At 40.0% G+C, this 7,730-nt stretch overlaps 1 non-coding gene across 1 annotated transcript; it reads left to right on the top strand.

Moving 5' to 3' along the window:
• Positions 1–661: 661 nt before the first annotated feature.
• trnas-uga (transfer RNA serine (anticodon UGA)) lies at positions 662–743 on the top strand. Its single transcript has one exon. It is a non-coding gene; the product is annotated as a tRNA-Ser (tRNA).
• Positions 744–7,730: the final 6,987 nt, after the last annotated feature.

Genomic DNA, 7,730 nt, shown 5'->3' with positions numbered 1-7,730 from the left:
AATGTACAGCAGAGTATACTTTATTTCTCTCTGCTGAACATCCCTCTGGCTCATTTCCGTAACGTGGACATTTTGGCACTGCATGGAACATCTGGCCGTCTGTTTTTGCTGTTATAAATAACGTCAGTTCACAGATACAGTAACAATAACCTACGGGGTAGTTTTTACTGATATCAGTTTGATAAGATAACTGGGGTCTTGACGTTTTTCTCTTCCAGATGTCTACTCAGCCTCACCAGACCACACTGAGCAAAGAAAACTTTGTGGGCAGGCTAAGTGCATGTGACAAACGATAGAAACAAAAAACAAACATGATGTTCTGTTGCCTTCTAATTCAGCCTCTAACACAGACCACAGAGCCGGCATGGACAAGAATGAGCACAGCTGTGATCAAGCTGGCATTGATAAATCAAACTTCCCCTGGAGTGATAGCCATGCATAATGAGCCGTGACCAAAGTTACATCACTCAATTTACTGGAAACACAACAGCATCTATGTACACCCTATCTATCACCCCATTAACTGCAGCCTTAGTGTGTTGGAAACATGGTGGTGGATAATAATGTGTATTTGTGTTTCATTCATGCAGGCCAGTGCATTTCTACATCGGTTGGTTTGTGAAGGAGTTGTTGACTTTGTTTGACAGACAGTAGAGAAACAGCTGTGATGGCCGAGTGGTTAAGGCGTTGGACTTGAAATCCAATGGGGTTTCCCCGCGCAGGTTCAAACCCTGCTCTCAGCGTTTGAAAGAGGTTTAACTATTAACATCTATTGACTATTTGCTACTCCTACATGGTGGTCCTGCTGCTGTCCGACCCTATGACTAAGCCTTTGACAAAGATCAATTTGGTTGACATGGTTTGATTAATTTGGCGTCTTTATTCCTTTATTTACCACTCAGACGGATCCTTGGGCAAGACACCTAACCTATATTCTCCTGTAGGCATGTCCAAGGTATTCTTTGGATAAAAAGTGTGAGCTAAATAACATATAATGAAGGGTATTACCAAAAATACAGGTTATTGTCGAGAGCTGAGTTGTGAGCTTCTCTATATTACATTTGTATTTTATTTAAAATCAGTGAGTACAGAGCAAGCCCAAGGCGATCTGAGCTTCTAGCAAGAATTACTGAAACTCCAGTAGCCCAGTTCGTCCAATTCACTCACCCTAGATATGTTATGGCATCAAAAAAGAAAAGAAAAAAGATGGACTTTTATTAATCCCTCGTGGGGAAATTATTTCTCTGCATTTGACCCATCCTAGTGTTAGGAGCAGTGTGCTGCGATTTTGAACGGCGCCCGGGGAGCAGTGTGGGGAACAGTGCCTTGCTCAGGGACACCTCGGTAGCACTTGGTCTTGCCGGGACTTGAACTGGTGACCTTCCAGTTCCCAAGCCAAGTCCCTATCGACTTCACCACCACCGCCCATCACTTACCTGTTCTTCCACCCAGACAACAACATGTCTTGTAAGCATTTGTGTGAGTGTGTGTAAGCAAGAGTTAATGATTGTGGTTTATGTGTTAGTTTGCTTAAGCACATATGGTATGGGAGAGTGTGTACTGCATGTGTACGAGTCATAGTAAATCAGAGTTTCTGTGGCCTGTGTGTGTCCAGCAGAAGTGTCAGAGAGATGAGTGGGTGGTCCGGGCTGCGGGGCGGGTGCTGTGCCAGGGCTCAACTGGCAGCCTCTCTGGGGCAGACGGAGGAAGTGACACTGCCATGGGGGTGTTAGTACTGCTATCCCTGTGAGATTTAGTGTTTTGATGTATCAAAGACTTTCATAAAGTCACATCATGAGCTGATGTCCCTCACTTATACACTATCTGCTCCTAAGACAATACTGTAGGCAATCACAAGCATTACATTAATTACTTTATCGTGAAACTAGAATGTCATTATCCTACCAAGACAGCACTCCTTCTCAGACCTCCATCCTGCAGTCACATGCTCCTTTGATGATACCATTTCCTGAGGTTGGAAGTTGTTTTTAGACTTTGGTTTGTCCATAAGGTTAAGGTTGTAATGTAAGGCGTACCGCCTATAACAGACAGAACGTGTTTGCACTTTTGTTTGTCAATATTCTTACTAGAAGTAAAAAGCAAACAAAAAAAGTGTATATTATTTCTTATGCACACTCACTCTCACTAGTACTTTTGTAATGTGTTCTCCTCTTGCCTGGAATTTTTAGGACTCAACTTGGAAGGACCCTTCCTATTAAGGAATAATAATAATAATAATTATTATTATTATTATAATGATTATAATAATGACAACATTTAAACACAGACAGACAGACAGACAGACAGACAGACAGACAGACAGAAATATAAAGTGCACAGATGGATGGTTAGTTTGTAATGCCTAAAATTGAAAGCCACAGAGAAGACATCGAGGCATAGAGAGACCATGACACACAGAAACAGAATGAGCGCTAATATATTTTCAGTATCACCACCCACACCATTTTTATTCAGTGCTGACAGCTGGTGATGTATTCAGTATGAAGAACAAGAAATGTATTTATTAACCCTGAATGCTGCAGAAAACACGCAAACATTAAAAGATTTCAATCACTGAATGTAATACCGGTTTATATCAACAGATTTGAAGATTTTTTGACAATCAAGGAGGAAATAGAACATGCTGACCGACCATTAGCTTGCTAACAATTAGAAAGCCTTTTTGCAAATAGTCTAGAGGCTTTCTCTTCAATAACCCTTTAATGAATTAAATGACTTGAACATGATAGGTCGGTGGGTTAACAAGGCCGAGTACACATAAAACAGAAAGATTGCGACTTAGAAGCGTTGGTATGTTCCTAACTGGCTAGCATGTTAGCCGTTAGCTGCCCGGCTAAAGTTGAACATTCTGGTGTGATTCGGCCTTTTTCTAATTTGTTCACCATTTTAATTCCACTCTCTGTAGAAGAACTTCAAAGACAGGCAATATAAGAAACAAGTTTTACGATTTATTGTGTAATCTCAATACACATAGACTGAAATTGACCAGACTTAGATAACAATGTCTTAAAGAGAAAAATAGTGATATTTGGAAAACGAATTAAACAAACTAACTGCAGTCCTTAGTGGTTGGTCGTCAACTGTTTGCCTCAGAAATTGTTTTAGGTTCAATGTGTGAATGAGTCATTATGCATATTAATCATTCACACATTGGTGTTAAATGTTAAATATGTGGAGGAAAGCAATAGTTTTTGATGGACAGACAGCTGGAACGTGACTGCAGGTATAAAGCAAGTCTTTGTTTTGTGTGAGGTCATAGAAAAATGTGGGATGCCACGTGCATGTCAGGTTACATTAATATTAGAGTTTGAGGTACACACAGGTAGGAGATAAGCTTTTTCATTGGACACACACAAGGACACCATTGCCTTAAAATGTGAACAGCATGTGGTCTGATCTCCTCATGCACCAAGGTCACCTGTGTCAGAACAAGTTACAATAAAGCCTTTGGGGAGTTAAAACAGGTAGCCTTGTTCACATAAAGGTTTGCTAATTCTAATTATATTCGAAGTTGGTAGAAAGAAAGGCTTAATACAAATTGAGCAAACCATCCATTGCTCCACCACATCTGCTTATTTCTATTTAATTAAAGCTTATTTTTCTTACATAGAACAAAATATCCCCAGAGCAGAATGTTCCATATTTAAAATTGCTGACTTTTAAAGCAGTGTCAGTGTTTTTCCAGGCACCTCGCTGCTTTAATTGTTGCAGAGGAGTCATTTTCATTAGTCATCCCTCTTCTTACACATCAGGTGGATTTTGATGAAGGACATAATGAACACAAAGGGACGAAGAAAAGTGAGATTGGAACAGTAGGAGCACCTGTGTGTTGTTTGGACACTGAATGTGGGTCAAACTCCTGGATGTCTGACACTTTACCAGCCCAGTCAACAAGACTCTCCTCCACCTGCCATGAGAAATTAATACATTTTTGCAGTTTTTACACCTGGCCTTGTCTGCTTGTGTGTTCGACCCCCACGCATCTGCTTTTCCTCATCCTGACCACAAGAGATTTTAATCAGTCAGCTGCTCACCTGCACATTCCCCCCTCCTCCTTTTTTCTACTTTCCTCTATTCTTTTCCTTTAGTCATTCACAGATGTGATGTTATTTATGGCCAATTGTTGCCATCTCTGTTATTCATAAATGTCCTTGACTCATATAGGGTATGTTTTCCAAAACAATTTAAAAATAGTTTGTAAAAAAAGCCTGCATCAGGAAAATATTAACTTAAACTAAAAAAGCACAACAATTCAATCCCAGGTGGGCTTTTATCCCCTTTCTTGTACTGTGTTTAAACAACAGACATTTGACCATTTTCAATGATTCATTGCATATTTGAGGATACACAACCGTTGAGGAAGAATGAGACCATATCAGATACTGTGTATGCATACATCTGCCATCCATATGCAAAAGAAGCAAGATTGTATTATAATTTGTATGCAAGTGTGTTTTGCTTTGCTACCCTCACAGCATATAATTAACATCACAGGATTTGACACAAGCCCTTAGTCATCAGTCATGTTCTGCAGGGCCTGGCACATAAGAGAGGGTGAACGAAATAGAGAAAGCTACATGTGTGGAAGGGGTTTCCGGTAATGACGATCCACAGAGAATAATTACTACTCCGGGGTGCAGTGTCCTTCACTTTATTATCTTTGAGCTTATTGTTTTATTTTTCCAGCCTGCAAACTCCACTTTTATCTGCCTATTTCCATTTTCAGGGTTAATGTAAGGCAACTCTTTTAAAAAATGTTATCTCCGATAACCCCACTTTACATCACTGCCCCTCGCTGCAGCAACTTGATGGGGAACATTGAGTCTTTAGCAGATAAAGAGACAGTCATTTCCCTCTGGAGGTTGTGAAGATTAAAACAGAGTTAGCAGGAGGAGTACGTATTGGACTGTACATTTCCACGCGGTTCAGAAACATAAAATAAAGGCTAATGTTGCTCTGCAATTATTTGCTAACAAGTCTGCCAAAACAACATTATGCTAATATGTTCTGCTGCCGAGTAGCTGAGGAATACATTTTACAGCTTTCAACCACCAAATTGTCCAAACTGATTTCCATTTTTCTTTCCATCAAAGTTAGTTTTTCATAATGGATTCTCAAGTTTTTAATGCAAAAATAAGCAGTTGAGACACGTATGGCTGTCCCTCCCTGACCTCAGACCTCTGCTGTGATAATTGAAGTTACTATGGGACATGCATTGGTTTCCACTTTAGGTAAGTACTGCCGGTATGAAAAGTTGAAGGCATGTTTAATGAGAAATTCCTCTGCCACCTGCTCATCACGAGCCTCCCTGTCCACCCATCACTAACACCATCATATATTCCATGTTGAGGGCCAATACAGTGATATAAGGAACTTGATTATTTAGATGGCTCCCTGCTAGTGATGTCAGTCTGAGAACATCATGTGCATCAGAAGGCTTTGACTGTTTGACTCCTGTGTCATACGCCCGTGAGTCACCACCACTGCTTTGGCTGAGTGTAGACACTGGCCATCTGGCAAATGAAATTATGACGGAGCCGTGGACACAAAGTCTGCCTGAAGAGAATGCAGTTATTTGATAGTGGCTTATAATGATGCTCTCATCAATAGAGACTGGGCTTGTCAAGAAGTGTGTATGTTGCTATGGCACTGCTGACTGTTTGTACTAAGCATCAAGTCAAGAAATTAATATGTATGGGTTAATTGATATTCACTTGTTACCTGTTTTAATGCTAATGTTAATTCGGTCATACAACTCACGCGTTTCGTGGTTATGTTTATTAGAAGCAGGATATAGTTTGAGTTTGGCGTCTAGACTGCCTGAACTAGCTCGCAGGCTTCTACCCATTTGTGTCTAAATAACTTCTTTTTGGATAAAAGTATAAGTGTGTAAATCTAAATCAGTAATATCACAATAACGATATTCGCCAATATCAGAGACGTCAATATCAGCGAATTCTACCATCATACGATTTCAATTTGATTTGATTCACCAGATGGACATTGATATGAGACGATATTATATGTCTATTTAACACTATTACATGTAGTTATGTTCATAACATAATCATTTCAACTCACAAAAATCAATTGATATATAATTTGAAAATTTAAATAATAACCAATTGGGCTCTGCAGAAGCGAGTGCACTAAAGGAAATGGTGATACAGAGGTTCGAAAAAAATGTTCACCCTGTATCAATTATATTGGATATTTGTCATTGAATCATAAAACCTATATATATATATATATATTAGGTCCTTGATATTTTTCCTATTGATTAATGGTGGTCTTTTTTCTCGCCCTTCTCCAAATGGGAGTTGATGGTCAAGGGTCAAAAGCCGAACCGCACTGCTTGTACAGATGGGAGTTCAGTGCCTTCAGCAGGGCAGCTGCTCACTGTCATGAGGCTTGAACTCAACGCCTCTGCTTGACTGACAGCCTCCATCTGTTCATCACGCCGTCCTTCAAGCCATGGTGGAGAATAATGGGGATGGAAATACGGCCGAATCTCTAATTACAGGTCTCTACACTCTCTTACTGCATCCTGTTATGAAGTGTGTCAATCTCGTAACATATGCAGCTTCATGGCCTGAGTCAACACACTCTCACTCCCTAAGCGTCCAATAGCGACGTTTGGTCAGTGTCCGTGGCGTCCAATTATGACGCTCCTAGGCTCCTTCAGCGTCATAAAGGGACGCAAATAGCTTTCAACTGATTGCAATGTATTCCCATCTGCGTCGGGATTTGACGCTCATGGAAGCACGGCATTCGTTTATGTCGGCTGCCCTTAAAGGTAATGTGAGCGTCCATTCCCATTGGATAACGGAGAATTTTACACCCGGAAGTAAGTACTCCTCTTACTGTCGATTGATTTTACAGTGATATCTGCACTACTCATCGACTAAAAAACACCAGATTATCCTTGTTAATTACACAACATTGATTGGTTTAAATTGTGTGCAATGCTTTTGTATTTTTCCCCTTCGATTCGGAGAAACAAATATGTTTTCTGAGTAAAGGATGGCAGAAGACACTACACTACCCAGAATCCCCAGCTATCGTTTGGCCTACACCATGTGCTCTGTTTGACAAACCCCGTTTTTTTTCACCATTCATTCCGATGGCTGGGGTCTATGTCACGTGATCTTCAAATTTCTCCCTGCAGAAAAAGAAAATATGGCCGAAATTCGTTTTATTCTCGGTAGAAAATGCCTATTTTAAAGTTAGTTTGGCCATTAAAATGCGTTTTGATGTCATTTGATGCGAGAAATATGAGTTGTTGTTTCAGATTATGTGTGCAGTGGATGTACATGATCTTTAGTTTGCTAGTTATTACGAAGATTACTTCAGGAAATCGCGACGTTTTCATTGTTACCAAGGTGGTTGCTAGGGACGCTGCTATCGATATTATTTCTGTTATGTTGTGTAACTGTTTAATGGTGTTATCTTTATTACTACCCCCTTCCCCGTCAATGTATAGTGTTGGTCCACAGCCTAAACATATTAGTTTAACAAAATCCGCATCTAAAGATAGCCTACGTTATTTCCCCCCTGTGCAATTCCAGTCTCACATCTCAGAGCACATCGTTATTAACAAATACCGGAAACAGACCGAAAACATTTAAAAAAATAAATAATAATACCTTATTCCGAGTGTGCTTGCTTTTCTCTTTGAAAGTCATCACATAACGGCATTGTAATACACG

The sequence above is a fragment of the Pseudochaenichthys georgianus genome, chromosome 4, assembly GCF_902827115.2.
Source record: "Pseudochaenichthys georgianus chromosome 4, fPseGeo1.2, whole genome shotgun sequence".
NCBI classification, from domain to species: Eukaryota; Metazoa; Chordata; class Actinopteri; order Perciformes; family Channichthyidae; genus Pseudochaenichthys; species Pseudochaenichthys georgianus.
The sequence above is the reverse complement of the archived record's forward strand: the minus strand, read 5'-3'. Positions and strand labels throughout refer to the sequence as shown.